Raw genomic sequence first — 25,786 nt, 5'->3', positions numbered from 1 at the left:
AAGAACACTGCAGTAGATAGCTATTCCCTTCTCCACTGAGCCGTCTACCTCAGAGGGCTGTTGTAAGGATATTGCAAAACAATCTATAGAATACAATTATTACAGGGCCTAGAACATAGGAACCAGTCTCCAAGTGGGCTTGTTATACATGTTTGATAAATATTTTTAAAGTTTGAGTAGTTCCATAATATACAACTTCTACATCACTTAGGTGAATATCACGAACACTGTTACATGATTTTTTCCATGTCACCAATTAATGTTCATCTACAAATATTTAACAATATTTCATGGAGTCTAATAATCTGGACATATTGTATCTCAAAAAGATTATCAGTTAACATGCCAAGAATATTATTTATAAATACCCTATTGCTTAAAATACCTTATGACTTCCCTGGTAGCTCAGATGGTAAAGCATCTGCCTACAATATGGGAGACCTGCATTCAATCCCTGGATCAGGAAGATCCTCTGGAGAAGGAAATGGCAGCCCACTCCAGTACTCTTGCCTGGAAAATCCATGGACAGAGGAGCCTGGTAGGGCCACAGTCCATGTTGCAAAGAGTCGGACATGACTGAGTGCCTAAAAACTTACGGCTTAAAAGGGAACGCATTTAAATCAGTTCTAATGGGGTGGATGAACCTAGAGCCTATTATACAGAGTGAAGTCAGAAAGAGAAAGATAAATATTGTATACTACTGCATATAAATGGAATCTACAAAGATGGTACTAATGAATCTGTTTGCAAGGCAGCAGTGGATAAACAGACATAGAGAACAGACCTATGGACATGGGGAGAAGGGAGATGAGGGTGAAATGTATGGAGAGAGTAATATGGACACTTACATCACCATATGCAAAATAGACAGCCAATGGGAATTTACTGATGTCTCAGGGAACTCACATGGGGGCTCTGTATCAACCTAGAGGGGTGGGGTGGGGAGGGAGCTAGGAGAGAGGTTCAAGAGGGAGGGGACATATGTATACCTATGACTGATTCATGTTGATGTTTAACAGAAAACAACAAAATTCTGTAAAGCAATTATCCTTCAATTAAAAAATAAATAACTTAAAAAAATACCCTATGGCTTATCAAAAGAGATGGCATAATTATTTAACAGTTGTCTATCCCATTAGGATGTCAAGTTCAACAAAAAATGATCCACCAATCCCACTCCTGGGAATATATCAGACAAAACTATAATTCAAAAAGACACATGTTCATAGCAGCATTACTCACAATAGCCAAGACATGGAAACAACCTAAACGTCTATGGACAGATAAATGCATAAAGGTGTGGTGTGCGTGAGAGCTCAGTCACTCAGCCATTCCGACTCTTTGTGACCTCATGAACCGTAGCCCCCCAGTTTCCTCTGTCCATGGAATTTTCCAGGCAAGGATATTGGAGTCGGTAGCCGTTTCCTACTCTCGGGGATATTCCTGACCCAGAGATCGAACCCATGTCTCCTGCATCTCCAGCATTGGCAGGGGGATTCTTTACCACTGGGCCACCTGGGAAGCCAAAGAGGGTGTGATACGTGTACACAATAGAATACTGCTCAGCCATAAAAAGGAATGAGATGTTCCCCAATCTGAGTGGACCCAGAGATGATTATACTGAGTGAAGTAAGTCAGAAAGAGAAAGACAACACCGTATGATACCACTTACGTGTGGAATGCAAAATATGGCACAAATGAACCAGAAACAGAACCATGGACACAGAGAACTGACAGGTGGCTGCCAGAGAAGGGATCGGAGGAGGGATGGAATGAGAAGCTGGAGTTAGCAGATGCAAGCTTTTATACAGAACGTAAGCTTTTACATAGGATGGGTGAACAGCGAGGTTCTATTGTATAGCACAGAGTTCAGTGTTTCCCAAACATATCCGACCCTTTTTCACAGAACATCTAATAACAGAATTAATGTCCTAAGGAACCCATTTCAGGAAATGCTGTTACAGATACATACATCGTAGACTAAAATATACAGGCATGTATGACTAATCGATACACTTCTCCAGCCAATAAATGATTCACTCCCTTTAATGAATCTCAATATTTGGGAGGAAGAGATAAATTTAATGGAAATGTTTACCTATTTGAACTTCTGAAGGTGGCAGTGCCAAAAGTTAGGGATTTTTCAGATATGCCAATAAATTCCTTTCCTTTGAACACATATGAGTTTCTTTTCTGTCTCTTACATTTTTTTAAATGTATTTTTAACTTATTTTTTTGGCCACATGGAATGTGGGATGTTATTTTCCTGACCCGGGATCAAACCTGAGCCCCCTTCATTGTTAAGCACAGAGTCTTAACCACTGGACCACCAGGCAAGTCCCTGTCTTGCATTTCAAAGAGTCCTGACCAATACAATGAGCTACTTCTGGCTTTCTCTAATAGACACTCAATCCCATCAATGTGAAAATGCTAGCAACAAGGCTCTTTTTTATTTTATTTTATTTTATTTTAGACTGCACTGGGTCTTCGTTGAAGTGTCTGGGGTCTTTGTTTCAGTATGCAAGCTTTCTCTGGTTGCCCTGAGGCATGTGAGATCTTAGTTTCCCTGACCAGGGATCAAACCAATGTCCCCTACATTGGAAGGTGGATTCTTTACAGCTGGACTGTCAGGAAAGACCCTCATCAGGCTTTTTAAAACATCATGCTGAATTTAGGAGTGGCGTTGCCCAACTGTCAGTTCAGTCGCTCAGTCGTGTCCGACTCTTGCCAGCTGTGAAACATTGAAAACCCCTAAACAAGACAGTATCAGGGATGGCTTCCCTTTCCTCTCTTGTTATCTGTTTTGCCATAGAGATGGGTCATAACTAGAACACACTGTATTATCAGGGCTTAGAATATCTTCTTGAAATGTCCATCACTAGGGGAATGATTAAGCCAAATAAGCTCTCCAGCAGATCTTCCTAACCCAAGGACCAAACCTGCCTCTCCTGCATCAGCAGGCAACTCTTTACCACTGAGTCACCAGGCAAGCCAAATACAGTAAATGCATACTAGTTAATAGAATGTGAATTTCCTTTGGCGGTGGTGTTGGTGGTGGTGTTTAGTCTCTAGTCGTGTTCAACTCTGAGAGCCATGGACTGTAGCCCACCAGGCTCCTCTGTCCGTGGGATTTCCCAGGCAAGAATACTCGAGTGCATTGCCATTTCCTTCTTCCGGGGATCTTCCTAGCCCAAGGATTGAACCTGGATCTTCAGCATCAGCAGGCAGATTCTTTACCACTGAGCCACCAGGGAAAACCGAATTTCCTTTAATCATCTCCAATTACCCAACCAGCTGGACTAATCAATATTCGCCAGTCTGTAAGATCAACCATGTGGGGCCCACAGCAAGCGTGGGAGGAGACGCTGAACTACCACACAGAGGTGAACGTTTGTTCCCATTTGTTGAACTGCATGTTTATTCCAAAAGTTTATTGTCTGGGTTTCCAGACCTATTTACATTTGTATTCGTTCTTATCATTGTTTGTGTAAATATCACATAAACCAGTAAAAATGTGAAAAATAAAAAGAGTTAGTGTGTATTTGAAAACTAATTTGAACACTTTGGAAAGACTTGATAATAGCACATCAATTTTTTTTTAATAAGCATGATCTTTTGTTTGCTTGTTTTCAACTGCACCAGGTCTTAGTTGCAGCATGAGGGATCTCGCTCCCTGAGCAGGGATTGAACTCGGGCCTTCTGCATTGGGAACAGAGTCTTACCCACTGGATCACCAAGGAAGTCCCAAAGCACAACAGCTTTTACTTGGGTAAATATTGTCTCTTGGTAGAAGTACATTCTTGAGTTTTTCTGTTTTTATACATTTTTTTATTTCTGTCAATATTGTGGGATATTTTGTAAGCCCCATGAATTCAAACCTCTCAGGCTGAGTGGAAATAAGTATACCATCCAAACTATCCACAAAAATACCTAAAAGCATTAGACATTTTTAAAAAGCAACTTGCTATATATTTTCTTTGACACATTTAACGTCACATTCATTAAACATTAAACACATTTAATGTTTGATTAATAGATCCCTTCATAGAATAAAGAAAATTACAATGATAATTGTCACTATGTAACAAAAAGTACATCCTACCTGAAAATTAGTTTTCAGAAAATTCACTGTGGTGAAATCAACATTGAGATTTATGATGGCAGAGGGTTCCCTATTGCGCCGATTTATTTTTAACTTTTTAATTTTCATTTTGGTTTTTTTTTTTTAATTTATTTTTGGTTTTGGTTACACTGTGCAGCTGGCAGGATCTTAGTTCCCTAACCAGGGATTGAACCCAGGTACTTGGCAATGAAAGAGCCAAATCCTAGCTATTGGACCATCAGGAACTTCCCTGAACTCTGTTTTGACAAAATTTCATACTTACAGAAACGCTGACATTTTGCCCTTGCTCTGTAATTCTACCTCTCTCCAGAGCATCCTCTCTCTGTTGTCATTGTTTAGTCACTAAGTCGTGTCCGACTCTTTGAGACCCGATGGACTGCAGGACACCAGGCTTCCCTGTCCTTCGCTATCTCCCGGAGTATGCTCAAGTTCACGTCCAAAGAGTCAGTGATGCTATCTAACCATCTCTTCTGTCGCCCTCTTCTCCTTTTGCCTTCAGTCTTTCCCAGCATCAGGGTCTCTCTTTATATATACATAATTTTGTCATTTTTGTCATTTTTATGAATGATTTAGGAATCAACTTGCAGACATAATATTTCTTCACCCTTAAATATGTCGGTGTGTATTCCCTAAAAACAAAGACGAACACAGGTACAGTATGATTGTTAAAATCGGGAAATTAATATTGATGATAATGAACATGGATACTATCATCTAAGACCTTATTCAGATTTCACCAATTTCCCACGAATAGCAAAAGAAAACAGCTTTTTTTCCTGGTCTAGAATCCAATTCAGGAACAAAGCAATTCTCCTTGACTCTGGAACTCTTCCTCTGTCTTTGCCTTTCACTGTCTGAGCATTCCTCAAAGAGCACAGGCCCTTAGGACACCCCTGGTGGTCCAGTGGTTAAGACACCACCCTTCCATTGCAGGGGACCTGGGTTCAATCCATGGTCAGGGAACTAATATCCTATATGCAGGGTGATGTGCACAAAAAATAGAGAAAACTAATAAAAATAAATTTTAAAAGTTTATTCTTGGGAACTCCTTGGTTAGGATTCCTTCCTCTCACTGCTGAGTGTTAGTCATTCAGTCGTGTCTGACTCCTTGAGACCTCATGGACTGCAACCTGCCAGGCTCCTCTGTCCATGGAATTCTCCAGGCAAGAATACTGGAGTGGGCAGCCATTCCCTTCTCCAGGGAATCTTCCTGACCCAGGGATCGAACTCAGGTCTCCTGCATTGCAGGCTGATTCTTTACCATTTGAGCCACCAGGGAAGCCACTCACTGCTGAGGGCCTGGGTTCAATCCTTGGTTGGGGAACTAAGATCCCACAAGCTGCATGGCCAAAAGATAAATGAAAAAACAAAAAACCAAAAAGTGCACAGGTCCAGGGATTTCCTGGCGGCTCAGTGGTAAAGAATTCACTTGCCAATGCAAGAGACATGGGTTTGATCCCTGGGTCGGGAAGATCTCACATGCCTGGGAGCAACTAAGTCCATGCTCCACAACTCCTGAGCCTATGCTCTGCAACAAGAGGGGCCATTGCAATGAGAAGCCCATGCATTACCACTAGAGAGTGGACCCTGTTTACTACAAACAGAGAAGAGTCCAACCAGCAAAGAAGGCCCAGCACAGCCATAAGTAAGCAAACAATTTTTAAAAGAGCACAGGCCTATTCTTTTTTTAGAAGGTCCCTTGCTTGGAGTTCAGTGCATTTTTCCCCCTGATGCACACATGATCAGAACACCACAGACGTGATATTGGTCCCTCTCAGTGCTTTGTGTCAAAGGCACAGGATGTATATTTGACACACTGCTGGTGACGTCCATTTGGATTACTGGTTAAGATGGTCTTAGCCAGGTTTCTGCATTCTGAATTATTACTTTTTAAACCTTCCTGATTTATAAATATCGTACTCGGATTTATTTTGAAACTATGCAAATATCCAGTTTCTCGTCAATCTTTCATCTACTAATTTTAGCATCCATTGAAGATTTTTGCCCGAAACACTCCTCACTGCGGTGGCTGCCAGATGGTGACTTTCTAATTCCATCGTTCCTTGTACATGTGCGAGTTGGCATTGTTCTGTAAAGAAGGGCTTTTCCTTCTTTCCCGGTTATTCATTCATTCATTTGTTAATATCATTATGGACAGATGGTGAACCAGGGGTCCAGGCACCGTCCCTCTGACTCCATCACCTCTAATATGTGGCCTCCAAAAGCACCACAGAAAGGAAAGAAAGACTATATGGAGGAATCCACGAGGGGCATTAGGGCGAGGTCTGCAAGTGACCTATCACATTGCGATGATACGTCATATGTGCCAACTTGACTGGGCCACAGGGTGCACAGATATTGGTCAAATATCATTCTGCCTCTGTCTATAAAGATGTTTCTGAATGAGGTGAGCATATGAGTTGGTAGACTAGGGAAAGCAGATGGCCCTCGCCAGTGTGGGTGGGCCTCATCTAATTCACTGAAGACCTGAATAGAATAAAAAGGCTCAAAAATCCACCCTCTGTGCCCAACTGTCTTGGAGCTGGGATATCAGCCTTCAGACTTAGACTAGAACCAAACCATTGGCTTTCTGGGTGTCCAGCTGGCTGACTACAAATCTTGGGACTTCTCAGCCTCTGTGCTCAATTCCTTATAATAAATCTCTCTATATATACCCTATTGGTTCCGTCCCTCTGGAGAACCCTAATACATACATTTGCATATTTCACTTATCTTTGGTCAATCCCTGGTACACGGCCCCCACCCTAACTGCAGGGGAGTCTTCTTGGGAGGAAAAGACTAGAATAGAATTGGTGAGCTTTGAGCCACTCTTTGCCACTGTAGGTCTTTCTTATGGTTCTGATTTTCAATGAAGTATCGTGCATGCTCAGTTGTGTCCAACTCTTTGCAGACCCATAGACTTTAACCTGCCAGGCTCCTCTGTCTATGGAATGTCCCACTCGGGGTTCGAACTGGAGTCTCCTGTGTTGGCAGGTGGATTCTTTACCATTAGCGCCACATGGGAAGCCAAGTATCCAACAGAGAATGCCAATTGTTTCAGTTAAGAGGGTTTCTATGATCTACTCAACCATTAAAATAAGAGGGAAATTATTCACACCAATGGGGAGATATTGTCAAAACACAAGGCTAAGTGGAAAAAAGGAGTAATATAGAACAACAGTCTAATAAGATCTCTCTTACAGAAAAACTACACATAATACCCATGTATCTTTCCTCAGAAATCTACTGGAGGGGGTAATAAATAAACACACCAAGAAAGAGGAAGATACCCAAGCAATAGGAAATCCAGCTCAAGAGAAAGGAGAAGCAATCCCAGGGTGATGGAAAGAAAGTTCCCAACATCTGTACATGGAGCTTAGAGAGAAGATAGTCCCAAATGGGCCAGGTCAAAAGGCTCCTGGAGAGTCACTCCAGGATAAGGCTGATGGAAAACCTAATGCATATAGCAGTGGGGATGATCTGGAGAGAGAGCTTACAGCTTAATTAGTGGTGAGAATATAGAATGTGACACACATGGGGAAACTTAACCATTACTAATGTCAAGAAAGCAAATAAAAAACAGACCCCTGAACTCCATGGTATTCAACATGGCTCAGGGGTGAAAGGCACATCCATGTTTATAACACTGCAAATATTGATCTAACCAAGATTTTGGTACCACAATGAGAGGAGCACAGAAGGGGGTTGAGCGATTGCTGGCGATAGCCTAAAACTGAAGTCTGAAGCCTCTTCCACCCTGGGAAGTCAAAAGACAATGCCTGAAGCTGAAAACATCTGAAGTAGACATCTAAGCACGTTACTGAGAGTTAGAGAGGGATCAGGCACGAGTTGAAAGTGTTCACTTTAGGGCACCGTGAACAGGGTACTAGAAACAGGGCCAGGTGGGCCTGCTGTTCCTCCTGCAGAACTTGCTTAATGATTGGAGCCTTCAACTAGGAGCACGTATAGCTTGGAATTTTTTATTAATGTGCATTAGAAACCATGTACAAACTCGGTTTCTCCATGCATACGTGTTTACAAATGCAGAGAAAATATCTGGAAGGAGATGCATGGAAATGGTAACAACGATGGCTGTTGAACTTGGAATGAGAAACCAGGGTCCCAAGTGGAGGGGGGAGGGGAGAGTAAGAGGGTCAAGCGACACTATCATTTCATCCGTACTATTTTCTTTCTTTCCCTGTTTATTTGGCTGCTCTGGGTCTTGCTTACAGCACGTGTGATCGTCAAGCTTCGTCCTGGGATACGGGATGTTTAGTTGCAGTATGTGGGCTCTTTTAGCTGCGGGATGTGGGATCTAGTTTTCTGACCAGGGCTTGAACCTGGGCCCCCTGAATTGGGAGCATGGGGCCTTACCCACTGGACCACCAGGAAAGTTTCTGTCTGTATTGTTTTCATTGTATACAACATGAAGGTATATGTGTGTAAGCAAAGACCATTTTAGATTTAACTTTTTAACAAAATAAGACAAAGGCCCATCTAGTCAAAGCTATGGTTTTTCTAGTAGTCATGTATGGATGTGAGAGTTGGACTGTGAAGAAAGCTGAGCACCGAAGAATTGATGCTTTTGAACTGTGATGGACCCATGGACTGCAAGGAGATCCAACCAGTCAATCCTAAAGGAAATCAGTCCTGAATGTTTATTCAAAGGACTGATGCTGAAGCTGAAACTCCAATCCTTTGACCACCTGATGTGAAGAACCAACTCACTGGAAAAGACTCTGATGCTGGGAAAGATTGAAGGTGGGAGGAGAAGGGGATGACAGAGTATGAGATGGTTGGGTGGCATCGCTGACTCAATGGACATGAGTTTGATCAGGCTTCGGGAGTTGGTGATGAACAGGGAAGCCTGGCGTGCCGCAGTCCATGGGGTTGCAAAGAGTCGGACACAACTGAGCAACTGAACTGAACTGAACTGAACTGAACTGAATAAAATAAGACAGTGGAGAGAGTTCTCCCATGACTGGGCACAGGCCCAAGTCATGGTTCAATTTTCCATGGCCTGATACACTCCCAGGAGACAGTAAAATCTCCGGTCTTCTTGTCAAACAGTCTTTACCTCCTCTCAGTGATTCTAGGAAGAAAAGGATCCGCAATGACTGAGACGGGTCCAGAAATAGATGCATCACAAGGCAGAAAGGTCATTAAACACACCACACACACACACACACACACACGAGGGTGCCCTCCCAGTCTACTATACTTTGGCCAAAAGCCTCTCTGTCTCGCCTATTAACTTTTTTAAGATTGTTTTTCTTTTGATGTGGACCATTTGATAAAGTCTTCATTGAATTTGGTACAATATTACTTCTGTTTTATGTTTGGATTTGGGGGGCCACGAGGCATGTGGGATCTTAACTCCCTGACCCGAAATCAAAACCTACACCTCCTGCAATGGAAGGTGAAGTCTTTACCACTGGACCACCAGGGAAGTCACTCACCTATTAACTTTTAAGAGAATTTCTAATTTTAATAAGTAGTAAATAATAATACTAGCAAGCCATGTTCATATTTCTGTTTTCAATCATTTACTCTCTTCCTGCTGGCACTATCTTTAAAACTTGCCAAATCAAACAAAGCAGTTTGAGAAGAGCATCTGACCACGTTACAGAATTGTTCAATTCTACAGAAAGTCTGACTTTTTGAAAGAAAGCTTTTTTTAAAAAAAGAGGGTCTCACCAATTTAGCCTTTCAAATCAACAAGAACTTCCAATCTTATTAAAATTGCTAGTGCTTTAGTGAACGCTCTAGGTCGACAGGAAGGTAGTTGCAATATTTAAATTCATTTCACTTATGGGCCTTTTTTAAGCTTCTCTTCACCTGGGCTTAATTCCCCAAATCCAATATGCTATAATAAAATTATGAATATATGAATAATTTGCACACATTAAAGTTTGGAATTGCTCTCACATGTGTTACCCTGTATTTTAAACAATTTCTCTTGGGAAATTTCCTGATTAAGAGGTTTTTAGAAATAGAGAGCATCAATTCTGAGCCATGATTAAAATCAATTCCTTTATTCCCACATTTAAGATTATGTCTATGGTACAAATGATATAATTTTAATATAAACATGAGCCTACATTAAGTTTTTCACTAAATGTGTTTTCATTGTGTGTTTAATGATATGCAAACTCATGCTTTCAAAACAGATGTCTTCTCCAAACTTTAACAAGCCAAAAGGCCAGACAAACTCTGCTTTTTAATCACTTTGTTGGGCAAGCCAATTTTGAATGCATGATTTTTAAAATGCTTTTCTCCATCTTAACAAAGGACTCGTTTTATATGGCCTCAGGTCTCTAGCCTCAGTCCCACACAAATGCTGACCTAATGGTGAAAGCCAGCATTCACAGGGACCCTGTGATGTGCTGGCCATTGTGCTCTGTGAGAATCAATTGATTCTCAGCTAATCTTCACATCAACTTGGTGGGAGGTAGGTGCAATTATTCTCCCACTCCGCAGATGAGGAAACTGAGACTGAGAGTTTATGGCGCATACCCCAGGTCCAACGCAAGAGATGCAGATTCAATCCCTGGGTCAGGAAGATCCCCTGGAGAAGGACATGGCAACCCACTCCAGTATTCTTGCCTGGAAAATTCCATGGACAGAAGAAGCTGGTGGGCTACAGTCCATGGGGTCACAGCTGAACACACACATGGTCACACATACCCACACCCAAGGTCCAACAGCTAATATAGACAGCGGGGAAAGAAAAAAGGGTTTACAATGGGGAAGTGAGAAGATCAGATTTGTGTTAAAAAGAAGAGAAAAAGTTAAACTGCAAGGAGACAAGATGGAAGGCTCCTGCAAAAATTCAGAGGGAGAGGGTTTCTCTGATGGTGCAACAGTTAAGAGACAAGGGGTCAATCTCTCTTCGGGGAGGATCCCACATGCCCTGGAGCCACAACTGCTGAGCTGAAACTACTGAACCCTGAGCTCCCTAGAGCTTGTGCTCCCCAAAAAGGGAAGCAACTGCAATGAGAAGCCCACTTGCCACAGCTAGGGAAACCCCGGGCACAGCAAGGAAGATACACCCAGCTGCCCCAAAAAAACCTCAGAGGGAGACGATGACCTAAAGTGAGAGCAAAGAACATAATACAAGGCAATGAACACAAGACAAGCTACAGCTGACAAGATGCTATGGCTGATTACGTGAGAGATTTAATTCATCTAAAAATACGTGGCGAGTTCTTTCTGTGTTCAACCCACAGCTGGGCACTAGGGATACAAGAGAGAATAAACCAATAAGAGTCTCGTCAATTGGAGGAAAAACCATAAGCAAGGAAGCAAACAAAATAATTAACTGACTGTTTGTTTCCTAGGTAACAACTTTCACAACTGAGTGGCTTGAAACAACAGACATATCTCCTGGTTCCAGAGGTCAGCAGTCTGAAATCAAGGTGTTGGTAGGCTTGGTTCTTCTGGAGGCTCTAGAACCTTCCTCACTCCTTCCAGCTTCTGGACACTGCCAGCAATCCTTGGTATTCCTTGGCTCCAATATTTGCCTCTATCAGATACCTCAGATGCATTCTCCCAGGTGTCTGTCCGTGAGCAAATTTCCCTCTCCTTATAAGAAGGGAAAATTTCTACCACGTTGATGTTCCATAGCTCCCCTGGTGGCTCAGAGTTTTGATGAGGTGGGCAAAGAAGACCACAGCCCCAGCATCCCCACTTGGGCAAAGTACTCCACTCTGCATGGAGGTACAGGGCTGGCCATTCAGAGTGACAGGAGAACATTCCAAAGCCCCCCATGCGGCCCATTGCTGAACTGAGAGGTCCCCCTCTCGCCTCTAGCTATAATTCTGACTCCGTATTGGATCTGTTTCTTTTACTTTATGCTTTGTTTTCCATTGCTTTTGCTGCAGTTCAGTCAGTTCAGTTCAGTTGCTCAGCTGTGTCCGACTCTTTGCGACCCCATGGACTACAGCATGCCAGGCCTCCCTGTCCATCACCAACTCCCAGAGTTTACTCAAACTCATGTCCATTGAGTCGGTGATGCCATCCAACCATCTCATTCTCTGTCGTCCGCAAGTTAATCACAAAAGGGATATTGCCTATAGGATTAAATCATACGTAATGCCCTATCTCTGAGAACCCTGGCTCCCATGTAATGAATGTTAAGCTAAAATACCATTGTTACCTAATAGAAACCTCCTGACCAGACCCACATGTGAACGACTATAAGGGGGAAGAAATTAAGACATCTCTTCCAGAATCTGACCAGAATCAGGACTTTACCTCCTCCACTTTGTATAAAAGAAGCCTGAATTCTAACTCAGGAAAGATGGTTCTTTGGGACACTTGTTCAGTCGTTAAGGCATGTCCAACTCTCTGTGACACTTGTCCACCATCTTTCAGTTTTCTGGCTTTCTGAATAAGCTGCTATTCCTTGCCCCAACAACTCATCTCTCAATTTACTGTCCTGTCACGTGGCAAGCGATAGAAGCTTGCACTCAGTAACACAGATAGTAGCCCAAAGAGGTCAGAAGCCATTATTTACAAGCAAACTTTCCCTCTAGAAGCCTCATCTGGCAATCACTTATACCCAGAAAAGTGTCATTAGCCACTGTTCATGCCACCCCCAACCTGATCTCACTGCCCTTGGTTTCTCCAGGTTGGGCCTCAGAGTGGGATTTGATTGGACAGCCTCTCTGCTATGACCTATACCTGCTTTGTTTTAAAAAAATGAATCAAAGGACTTGCCTGGTGGCCCAGTGGTTCAGAATCTGCCTTCCAGTGCAGGGAACGTGGGTTTGATCCCTGGTCGAGGAACTAAAACCCCACATGCCAGGGGAAACCAAACCCTTAAGCCACAGCTAAGCGCCCCAAAGTATCACAACTAAGACCTGACACAGCCAAATAAACAAATAAAAATAAAATGAATTTTAAAAATGAATCAAAAGGTTGAGTACCTTAGGGTCAAAATTCCAGCTTAAGGACCTGGATTCAAAACTCCGGTACCAGGACCTGCTCAAGCTATATAACTTTCATTGAGTCCCCTGGTCTCTCTGAGAGCCTCTTGGGTAAAATCAGAATAATGAAATGCCTGTCTGCAGGGCACTGGAGGCTTTAGTGAGCTAGGTGGGAAGGCCCCAGCACCATGGTGCCTGCACTGGGTCAGGTCATTCGTGCAGAGACAGCCAGGCAGCCAGCAGCTGCTATGGATACTGCTGCACCCCTATTGATTCTCTGCTTCCCAAATTCTGAGAGCTAGCAGCTGTCTTGGCAATAACTGGTGCTGTGTAAATGAGGAAGCGGGCCTGGCTGACAGTGTCCACCCCAACCCCCTCAATGCCCAGAACCCCTGGGGTGAAGCCAACTAAGGAAGGAGACTGGAGGCCAGTCAGAAGCAGGAGGAATTTTCAGAATATGGCCTGGAGGGTCCTGGGTAGGCTCTGGGCAACACCCCAAGGCTCTGGGGCTCAGCCGTGAACAGGTAGAGCCCTCCACCAGCCAGAGTCAGTGCCCACGAGGTCAAGACTGCGTGGGAGAAGCGCCCGTCCACCTGGGTATTTTTCAAGGAAGCCACATCCAAATGGGAAAGGGCAGAGGAAAGATTCCTGCATGACTCATGGACCAATAGCAATTTCCTGCCTGCCTCTGGAATGAATAAAAAATAAATAAGTGAAAACGCACAGTTGAAGCAAAGCTTTTGGGTCTATGGGGATTCTGCAGTGAACCAAAGAGGCTTGGGGCTAGCTGAGTCATCCATGTGGGTGAACATTTTGTCCTGTCTGCAAAACAAGAGCAGAGCTCCAGAGAAGGGGTATGTCAATGGGATGCAATGTTCGCCCCCCAGCAGGCTCCAGGAGGAAGACTCTAAACAGCCTCGTGGTAGATTTCCATTGTCACTACCTAGAAGAATTGGAGGGAGAGATGGTGAATTTCTCATCCAAAGATAGCATCTCTCTATATCCTTTGATCTTTATAGATGAAATGATTTGGTTCGAAATAATACAGAGCAAGTGAAAAGGGGTGAGAGGATAGATTAGACTCACCACTCTGAGTGGATGGGCCACTGGGACATAGGGCTTTTTTTTTTTAACTACTAAATAATTGTTGTTTTTAAATAATAAAAAGAAGGACTTCCTGGTGGTCTAGTGGCTAAGTCTGCACGCTCCCAATGCAAGGGGCTTGGGTTCAATCCCTGGTCAGGGAACTAGATCGCACATGCCACAGCTAAAACTAAAGGCCCTGCGTACTGCACCTAAGACCCAGTGCAACCAAACAAAGAAGTCAAATAAATAAATACAAGATTTTAAAAACATCCAAGGCCCAATATGTATCAAAAGACTTGTTATGGTCCATATCCTTTCAATACGGCTTCCCTGGTAGCTCAGCTGGCTAAGAATCTGCCTGTAATGCAGGAAATCTCAGTTCATTTCCTGGGTTGGGAAGATCCCCTGGAGGAGGGCATGGCAACCCACTCCAATATTCATAACTGGAGAATCCCCAAAGACAGAGGAGCCTGGCGGACTACAGTCCATGCAGTCACAAAGAACTGGACATGACTGAGCGACTAAGCACAGCACAGCACTTGCTTTCACCAAGCTGTTCCACTTTAGGAATTTAGCATAAAGAGATGCACTGCAGATTAGTAGAAAGATCTGCGTCATTTATAACAGCCAACAATTGATAACAACCAAGATGTCTAGCAAAAAAAGACTGCTTAAAATTATCTATGGGATACTAAGCAGCTGTTTTTTAAAAAAAGGATGATAAGAAAATAAATAATAAACTAAGAAAAAATATCTGTACTTTAAGTTACAAAAGGATAGTTTCTCTGACAGGTAAAAAGCTCCTGTAGATCAACAATTCCAAAAAAAAAAACCAAAAAGGAAAAGAATAGGAAAGAAAAGATGGGTGTGTGTGTATATTTGCACAGTTAAGCAAAGATCACAATTTGTAACATATTCTATTGGGAATGAAAAGTAGTACAGCTTTCGTGAAGGGAATTGAACAGTATTCATAGATATTATAATAGCTGTATCTATAGCAATATATGTTGCTAAATTGACCCAGCAATGCCAGTTACAACAATTTATTCAACACACATAAAACAAAGGATAAACAAGCTTTTTCACTACAGCACTGTTTGCGATAGGAAAAGACTGGAAACAATCTCAGTGTCTAATAGTAGGAGATTAATCAAATATATTGAATGAAATTAACAGAAGAAGCATAAACAGGGACTAAAAGGAGCCATGAGAACATGAACACCTGGCCCATTCACAGTCTTAACCTGACCCTGAGATTCCACAGGGAATTAATTTGGGCTGAAGCCAGTCTTTTCTAGACTCCAAGGGGTGGAGCAACTCCAAATAGCATCTTGCTTGTTCGCTTGCTTGCTAAGTCCCTTAAGACGTGTCCGACTGTGTGTGACCCTATGAACTGTAGCATACCAGGCCCCTCTGTCCATGGGATTTCTCTAGGCAAGAATACTGGAGTGGGTTGCCATGCCCTTCTCCAGGGGATCTTCCCTAGCACCTCCACTAGCACCACCTGGGAAGCCCAAATAGCATCTTGGGGACATTCAAACCCTGAAGTCGATTTTTATATTCTAACCTGGAAAGATGGCCACGAGACACTATTAAGCTGGGGTGGGGGGTAGTGAGTTACAGAAAATATATATACATATAGTATATATGTATAGTATATATATATAGTATATATATATAGTATATATGTATATATGATCTCATTTCCATCTAAAATTTAAATATCATGTATTGTGTTAGTATACACATAGGAAAAAACTGGAAGAGTATACACCAAGCCATGAAAGCAGTTAAGTGCCTACTACGTGCTAAGTGCTGAGAACTTACAGACAAATAAGGAATCAGAATGTCAGTTCCACGAAGGAATAGAGACTGGCTGTTTTGTTCTCTGTTTTAGCTCCAGTGTCTGGCACTTAACATGCATGGAATGGAAGGAAGCAAGAGAGAGAAGGAGGAAAGATGGAAGGGAAGAAAAGAAGAAAAGAAAGGAGGGAAGAAGGGAGGGAGGGAAGAAGGGAGGAAAGGAAAGAGTCCCCACTCCCCCATTGCCCACAGTTGCTCACAGCCTAGTGTAGACACAGGTGTGACCCAATGAGACAGGGCAGAGCAGAGAACTCTGGGAGAATAGGGCTCTGAGCTGGTAGGGCCTTTGCATTAACTGTCTCTTATCCATATATCATGCATGCATGCCTAGTCACTTCAGTCTTTGTGACCCCATAGACTGTAGCCTGCCAGGCTTCTCTGTCCATGGGATTCTCCAGGCAAGAATACTGGTGTAGGTTGCCATGCCTTCCTCCAGGGGATCTTCCCAACCCAGGGATCGAACCCACGTCTCCTATGTCTCCTGCATTGCAAACAGATTATTTACCTGCTGAGCCATCAGGGACGCCTCATCCATCACCTCCCCCTTTCAACAACAGAGAAATCAGTTGTAAAGTCACAGGCACAGAGCCCCTTGTAGCTTATCCAGCTGTTGGGAGCCTCTTCCTAGGGACAAGCTTGGTTCTGTAAATCAGAACCAGGTTATTAAAACTGCTTTGGATCCGGGGTGCTGGTAATGAATGCCTCCAAACTGGATTTTAGAGAGCCAGAAACTCTTGGGAAATGAGGCATTTTGTCAGTTGCTCAGAGACTGGCCTCAGACGACTCAAAGGTGACACCTAATGTCACTATAGGGAACTACATAAGAATCTTAAATAGTGGTTCTGGGAAAAGAGGGAGCCTCCATAGATCCTTGTCTTTCATCCTTTTCCGGTTAGCTCTGTGATTCTCGAAGGAGAAGCCATGCTAAACAGGGAGAGCTTGCCAGGGTTGTACGAAAAGATCCTCTGACTCAAAAACCTGCCCAAAGTGAAATGAACACATCCTTGGCCATGGGATGCTATAGCTTTTCTCTGTCCAAATAAGCTGGTGATGATTTCATGACTATGTTCTTCTCTGATTCCTTTTTTTTTCCCAGAAAAATTCACATTACTATCAAATCAGAACACATAATTCAACAAGCTGTCAGACTATCTAAAAAGAATGACCGCAAAAAATGTCACAAACAATACCTTTTATTTGTCGCCATTAAAAGTCTGAATTAAAAAAAATATATATTGGAGAGGTGGCTCAGATCCATCAGTTTGTTCAGCTTTACTACCTGTCTCATGCCCAGCAGCTTTTCCAGAACTGCTACCTACCTTCACCGTGCAGCTCCATGAGTTTTTCTAATTCAAATTTGGGCTTCTTCAGCATTTTTACTTTTCTAACAGATACATCATGGAGTGGAAAAGTTGGCAAGAATTTTCTGTGTTTTTTCCAATGCTGTCTGGAATCAATGTATTTGATTCAATGGTAGTTTTGGCTGTGCTGGTCTTCACTGCTACGCTCAGGCTTTCTCTAGTTGCGGCGAGTGGGGGCTACTCTTCATTGCAGTACGTGGAGTTTCTCACTGTGGAGGCTTCTCGTTGCGGAGCACAGGCTCTAGGTGCACGGGCTTCAGGAGTCGCAGCACATGGGCTCAGTAGTTGCGGCTTATGGGACTCCAGAGTGCAGGCTCAGTAGTTGCAGGACATGAGCTTAGTTGCCCTGCGGTATGTGGGATCTTCCCTGACCAGGGATTGAACTGGTGCCCCTGCATTGGCAGGCAGATTCTTAGCCACTGCACTAAAAAGGAAGCCCTGGAATCAACTTATTGACCACCTTTTTCAAGTCATTTATCTGCACTTCTCAGGCCATGATTTCCATCAACCTCTTGCAGGTCTGGTGGACATTTTGGTGCTGGGCATAGGAGCCTTCCAAATCTGATTGTTGCATTTTTTAGTAAAACCCACACAGAACAGATGAAGCAAATAACCATCGATAATCTTGACATCAACATGAGCTTTAATCATGGTCTGCCATTTTTTTAACCATGGAGCATATTTTGTCAATGACGAGATCCAGGCCGTGGAAATTAGGCAGTATTTGCCCTGAACATCCTCAGTAATGAGTCTGAATTTTCTCAATGCAACTTCATCATCCTACTGATCAACAAGGGTCACTTCAAAAACACAACCCTTGAGGCCATCAGATACGATTTTGGTTCCTTGAGGTCTCATGACAAATGTTGTCCCAATATTTCTTACACTGAAAGCAGCTGGTGCTTTCACATCATACCAATCTTTCTTAAAAAATGGGTCGACCGCTTTCATCTTGGCTCCCTTTTCACCACCTTTCATAAGGCTCTTGTTCTTGTGCTGCTCAGAGAGCCAAAAGACTGATTCTTTTCTGACAGTATTTGCTTAATGACAACTGCGCTTGGATAGCAGGAACCTAAAACCTTTCCAGAGACTAACGTTTGAGGAGGGCCCTTCAGTCAGTTACTGTGTTGGAAGTCACAAAGTCCTGCTCCAATCAGGGCCACTACGGTGGAGGCATTTCCCTCCATAAACCGGAGCAACCTCTCTCATATTAAAGGTGGAAAATCAGAAGCCACCATACAAATATGGGCTTCCCTGGTGGCTCAGATGGTAAAGAATCCGCAGGCAATTTGGGAGACCTGGGTTCAATCCCTGGGTTAGAAAGATCCCCTGGAGGAGGAAATGGCAACCCACTCCAATGTTCTTGCCTGGAGAATCTCCATGGACAGAGGAGCCTGGCGGGCTACAGTCCAGGGGGTCACAAAGAGCCTGACATGACTGAGCGACTAAGCACGGCACAGCACTGCAGTCATTCAGATCCAGGTAGGAATCTGCTCGGTCTCTTACCAGCTGTGTAGCCGGGGACACATTCCCTCATCTCCCTGAGCTTCAGTTTCCTTGCTTGTAAAATGGAGATGATTAAAACTATTTTGCAAGATGGCTGTGTAGACAAAATGAGATGTTGTATGCTTGGTAAGTGTTAATATTATTTCCATTATGGGTATTAATAATATTTACTGAGTCCTTATTAATTCTTACTAAGCATTTGATATGTGCTGCCTTTTTAATCCTTACAACAACCTTAAGAAGTCACTAATATTTCTGTCCCAATAGGACAGGAAAAACTGAGGTCTGGAGAGAATGGTCAAGGTCATGTACTAATATGTGGCCAAAGTGAGATTCAAACCAAGGCCACCAACAGCAGAGGGCCCACAATGAATCACTATTCTATAGTGGCTGCTGTATGTAATCATTTAGGAGAGCCTTCAAGATTGAATATACTCATTACAAAATGGGCAAAGGATCTGAACAGATATTTCTCCAAGGAAGATATACAAACAGCCAATAAGCACAAGAAAAGATGCTCAACATCATTAACCATCAAGGAACTGCAAATCAAAACCACAATAAGGGCTTCCCTGGTGGCTCAATGGGAAAGAATCCACCTGCCCATGCAGGAGACATGGGTTCGATCCCTGCTCCAGGAAGATCCCACCTGATGCGGAGCAACTAAGCCCGTGGGCCACAACGACTGAAGCCCAGGCGTCCGAGAGGCTGAGCTCTGCAACAAGAGAAGCCACCACAATGAGAAGCCTGCGCACCGCAACTAGAGAGAAGCTCCTGCTCGCTGCAATTAGGGGAAAAAGTCTGCATGCAGCAACGAAGACCCAACAAGGCCAAATGAATAAACACATAATAAAAATTTTTTAAATTTGACATATAAGTGAGTTTTAAAACCTTCGTATTTGGCACAGAGCTCACACATATCAAATAATCCTTACTGAGATACACATCACAATTTTTATTCCAGGAAAGCAGAGTTCATGGACCAGGTCCCAGGACAGATGCCAGTTGAAAAACTAAGAACTCACCAATGAACGACCTAACTCATTCTAGCCACATGCCAGACGCAGAGTCAGCTACCTGAGGGCTTGGAAGCTGAGTAACGTCTATCTGGACGCACGGTGGTAGGCCCCCTTGAAGCACCCCCGTTAAATTGCTCACAGACTGTCTTTATCTCTGTTGGCTGTGGGGCTTTGCTATCTTGATGAGAGAAGGGCGTGGTTTCCTGCTTTCCAGGAATAACGCACGCTGCATCACCCTGGGTGATCCAGCAGCCAATTTCTTGCTCTTCAGATCATCCTGTCCTATTTCTAACTGACACAATTTCTCCAGGGCTCTGGGAAGCTGGAGGAGGGGGACATGCCTTCTCCCCTTGACACTTACCTCTTTTTAACCATCAATTTACCTGTCTGACCCTAAGCCAAAATTAATGCTAAGGGTCGTAGGGTACATACGAAATTTACCAAATCATCAGAGTCTCAGTCTGTTAGGGCTGCTATAACAAAAATACCACAGACTGGGTGCATTATAAACAGCAGAAATGCAGTGCTCACAGTTCTAGAGGCTGTAAGTCCAAGATCAGGGGAGCAGCGTGAGCAGGTAAGTGGTGCACAGTTGCTGCTGTGGCCTCACAAGGCCCAAGGGGAGAGAGGAGCTCTTTGGCAACTCTTCTATTTTTTTTAATTTAATTTTTAAAATATTTATTTATGTTTGCCCTGGGTCTTTGTTGCTGCCCACAGGCTTTCTCTAGTTGTGGCAAACAGAGGCTACTATCCATTGCAGGGCACGGGCTTCTCATTGTGGTGGCTTCTCTTGTTGAGGAGCACAGACTCTATGTGTGAGGGCTCAGTAGTTGTGGCCCATGGGCTTAGTTGCTCCGCCGCACATGGAATCTTCCCAGACCAGGGATCGAACTTGTGTCCCCTGCATTGGCAGACAGGTTATTATCCACTGTGGCGCTCTTTTATAAGAGCACTAATCTCATTCAGAAGAGCTCTGCCCTCGTGACTTACGCACCTCCCAAACACCCTACATCCGATGCTGTCACATTTAGGGTTAGGATTTCAACATGTGAATTTGGGGAAAACACAGACATGCAGACCACAGGAATCTACAAAAGTAGAAAGTAAAGACATGTGCTGATCTAGTGAAGAGATTCCACCTTGCCCTTCCCAAAGCTCCCACTTCCTGTGAGGAGAAGGTAGGAATGCTGTGTCACACACTTCCAGGAGACAACACTCCCATCATCTTTCCTGGGAAGGTGGCCCCCAGAATCTGAGCAGGCACAGCCTATTGAGGTTGTAAGCTGCAGGTCTAAGCAGAGGAGATACCCAGTGAAACAAAGGATCCTTACATTCATCTTCATATTCTCAAAACATCACCTTCACCTCTCAGGGCAGCACTGAGCACTGCCTGGGGCTTCACGGACTGGTAAATGGTTCGTTTCCCCAACAGTATAGTAAGCATTGAAGTCAGGGAAGATAACTTATTTTTCTTGGAATCTTGGAATATTTATAACCACATAAACAGTTACAAATCAAAACTTCAGACACATGGAGTGGTAGGCTGCATAAGAGCCCTCCAAAGAAAAAAGTGATACCTTACATAACAAAAGGCACTTGGCAAAATGAGTCTGCAGATTGAGTTAAGCATCTTGTGATGGAGAGACCATCATAGACTCTCCAGATGGGCTCAGTGCAGTCACAAGCGTCCTTATATGAGAGAGATAAGAGGGTAAGAGGCAGAGAAGGAGGGATCCCAACAGGAACAGAGGTTGGAATGATGGGGGATCATGGGCCAAGGAATGCGGGTGACCTTTAGAAAGAAAGGGCAACCCTAGAAAAGGTAAGGCAATGGATTCTTCTCTAGAACCTCCAGAAGGAAGGCAGCTCTGCTGACCCAATTCGGACTTTCCATATCTGGAGCTATACGAGAATAATTGTGGTTGTTTTAAGCCATTTAATATGTGGTAATTTGTTACAGCAGGATAGGAAATATACTTGGCACCATCTTTCTCCTCCTTTTCTCTCATCATCTTGGTGAACACTTAGTTCATTGATGTAATCCTTATTAAAATGAATACATGGAAGGTACTAATTAGTACCTTCCATTACTGGACTTCCCTGGTGGCTCAGTGGTAAAGAATCTGCCTGCAATGCAGGAAACACGGGTTTGATCCTTGGGTGGGGAAGATCCCCTGGAGGAGGAAATGGCAACCCACTCCAGTATTCTTTCCAGGACAATCCCATGAACTGAGGAGCCTGGTGGGCTATAGTCTATGGGGTTGCAAAGAGTCAGATACAACTAAGCACAATTGTCCCAACAGTGGCAAGCTATTATTACCTATATTTTACAGGTAGAGAAAACTCAGGCTCAGGGAGATTATATAATGGAAGGTGTTTTTTTTGTTTTGTTTTGTTTTTTGGTTCCAAGCAGAAGAAAGAAACTCTGGCTAGCAAAAATGGAGAATAACCCCAAGCCTCATGAATCATAGTGGAAGTACCCTCTGGGCAACATGGCAGCTACAGAATATGTGTCTTCCCTGGTGACACTTTGACCTTCAGTACACCTTCTTTATTGGAGAAGGAAATGGCAACCCACTCCAGTACTCTTGCCTGGAGAATCCCATGGAGGGAGGAGCCTGGTAGGCTGCAGTCCATGGGGTCACAAAGAGTAAACTTCTAGTCTTTTCATTCATGAAATATCTGTTGAGATCCTAACTATATGCCAGGCCCTGGGCTAAACGCTGGGGATATAATGCTGAACCAAAAACCAGGCCCGATTCCTACGCTCATGATGCTGTGATGCTTATAACCAAGTGAGAAAACACATTAATCAGATCATCACCCTGAAAGATGATACACTGCAACTTACTAAATGCTGTGAATGCAAAATTCTGGGAGTGCAAAGGACAGGGGCGCAACAGGTGAACTGCTGTGTGAGGAATGAGTTGTTGTTGTCAAGAGCAGGAATCGAATGGCCACTCACTTCTCAGGGGTGTCCTAGATGATAACAAAACTTTTAAAAATGTTTATTCCTGTTTCTCTGTATTTAGTACCATATCTGTACTTAGAGAAATTACACTCTCTGCCTCTGTATTTAGAGAAAGACGCAGCAATACCACATGTAACTTCTTGCAGATGTTAACATTTTTCTCTGTTATTTCCTTATTGTGTTTATTGTGATAAAATGTATATAACATAAAACGTAGCATTTTAACCATTTTTAAGTGAACCATGCTGTGGCATTAATAATATTCAGCATGTCCTACAACCATAATCACTTTCTTTTCCCAAAATTGTTCACCACATCTAACAGAAACTCTATGTTCATTTAATAATACCTTCTCATCCCCGCTTCCCTCCAGTCCTTAGTAACCTCTGTTCTACTTTCTGTCTCTGTGAATTTGCCTCTTCTAAGTACCTCATATAAGTCAAGTCATACGAAACGTGTCTTTTCGTTGGCGTTGTGTTTTCAAGGTGCATCCACACTGTGGCATGTATCAGAACTTTATTCCTTTCTATGGCTGAATAATATCCCATCGTGTGGAGGTACCACTCTAAGCCTGCAACCATTCACACACAGTGCCAAGCCTTCAAGTGACTTTCTTCTCTGGACACATCCCTGTTTGTTTCTCTTACAGCTTCCCCATCTGTAAAATGGGAACATTTCTTAAAGGCAAGGCACCACAGAGAAGCAAGTTCTTCAGCCAAAGCTAGTCCACAATATCTTGGGGCCACAGTGTAGGTGGAGCTGAAATGGATAAGATAAACAGAACTCCAGGTGTACAGTCATCCCTCATTATCCAAGGGGGACTGCTTCCAGGACCAAAGGGCACTGCCCCTCAGATACCAAAATCCATGGATGCTTAAGTCCTTATGTAAAATGGTGTAATATTTGCATGTAACCAACGTACATCCTCCCATATACTTTAAATCATCTCTCGATTACTTATAAAACCTAATACAACATGAATGCTATGTAAATGGTTGCCAAAGCATGTGGCAAATTCAAATTTTGGTTTTGTTTTTTGGAACTATCTGGATTTTTTTCCCCAAAAATAGCTTTTTGTTTTGTCTTGCTTTTGGCCACACAGAGAGGTGTATGGGAGCTTAGTTCCCCAACCAGGGATTGAATCCACACCCCCTGCATTAGAAGTGTGGGCCACCAGGGAAGTCCCACCCCAGATAGTTTTGTTAGGTGAAGCACACTGACTGAAACCACCCACCCTGGCCAGGCACCGTAGTAACCATTTGTGTGAGTTGTTTTACGACAGGAGGTTCTGGTAAGGAACACGGAACTAATATGCTATCACCAACCAGAAGAGTTTGGGAAAAGTCAAAAGGAGATGCCACGTGTCCGACCACTTCTCAGAATCCTCTCTGGTATCCATCTTGGCTGAACAAGGCGTGCACCACCAGGAAGGACCATGAGTCAGAATGATTGGCCAAACACAACCCGAAACTAATCCCATCACTATAAAACCTGAGACTGCAAGCCACGTGGCAGAGCAGTCCTCCTGAGTTCCCTTCCCCTACTGTTCTCCGCCTGGGCACCTCTTCCCAGGAAAGTCTCTTGCCTTGTCAGCACGTGAGTCTCCTTGGACTAACACTTCTGAGTGTTAGACAAGAGCCCACTTGCAGTCCCTGGAACAGGTCCCCCTTCCTGCAACAGTTTTGATCCATGATTAGTTGAACCCACAGATGCGGATAAACTGCAGACACAAAGGGCCAACTGTACTCCATCCAGCAGCTGAAATGCACCTAGGAAAAATGTTCAGAGACCCACAGTCCTCCAGTCCAGGCTGAAGCAGGGCTGCCAATCCTCCTGCCTCCCCAGGGCAGGCAGGCAGGAGAAATTACAGAAGCAGGCTGAACATTAGAAAAACAACAGATGGCTGAGGATAAGTGGCCAGTGGGAAGGGGTGGCGACTATTGAGAACTGGGAAGAACCCAGTCCTTATCATCTCCCATCACTGCCATGTGGGAATACGGGCCCAACGCTGTCAGAACTTTCTGTTAGAAGATGCTGGAAATCTGGATATTTATGTGAATTTGCTTGATTTTATTTGATTTTTTTTTTTTTTTTGGCTGCACACCCCATAGCCTGTAGGACCTTAATTCCCTAAACAGGGATCAAACTCACACCCTGCATAGGAAGTCGTGTCTTAACCACTGGACTGCTAGGGAAATCCCAGAATTTGCCTGACTTTAAATGCTAGCAATTAATTTTGAATATTAAACACAATACAGCCAAACAAAACATGTCTGGTGGCTGCATATAAATTGAGGGTGCCCAGGTCCAAGAGATCATTACTGTGAAAAGACACAAGACCTGTGCCTCTCCGTCATCAGGACCAAGAGCCATTAGTAGAGGGTGAAATTCTGTCTAAATTGATGTGCGGTTTTGAGGGTCCTGAGGTCCATCACTGCTCCAGGATGAACTTCAGAATCTTTAATCTATGAATTGCCAGGGTAGACCAGACATCCTCTAAGATCTCTTCGATTTCTGATATTCTAATATTGGACCTTCTTAAGAGTCTTCCCCAAAGAGAACAGAAGGGACAGTCTGTTTCTTTTTGTTTGTTTCTTATTTTAATTGCGGTAAAATACATATAACTGCTGCTGCTACTGCTAAGTGGCTTCAGTCGTGTCCGACTCTGTGCGACCCCACAGACGGCAGCCCACCAGGCTTCCCCGTCCCTGGGATTCTCGTTCCCAGGTGACACGGTGGCAAACAATCTGCCCGCCAATGCAGGAGAAGTGGGTTCGATCCCTGGGTTGGGAAGAGCCCCTGGAGAAGGAAATGGCAACCCGCTCTAGTATTCTTGTCCAGGATATCCCATGGGCAGAGGAGCCTGGAGGGCTACAGTCCATGGGGCTGCAAAAGATTCAGACACGACTGAGCAACTGAATGAATGA

General features: G+C 43.6%; 1 pseudogene; it reads right to left on the bottom strand.

Moving 5' to 3' along the window:
* Positions 1-17,195: 17,195 nt before the first annotated feature.
* Positions 17,196-21,900, bottom strand: LOC138429749 (small ribosomal subunit protein eS1-like; annotated as a pseudogene).
* Positions 21,901-25,786: the final 3,886 nt, after the last annotated feature.

Source organism: Ovis canadensis, chromosome 24 (genome assembly GCF_042477335.2).
Source record: "Ovis canadensis isolate MfBH-ARS-UI-01 breed Bighorn chromosome 24, ARS-UI_OviCan_v2, whole genome shotgun sequence".
Taxonomy (NCBI): Eukaryota; Metazoa; Chordata; class Mammalia; order Artiodactyla; family Bovidae; genus Ovis; species Ovis canadensis.
This window is presented reverse-complemented; position numbering and strand designations above follow the sequence as displayed.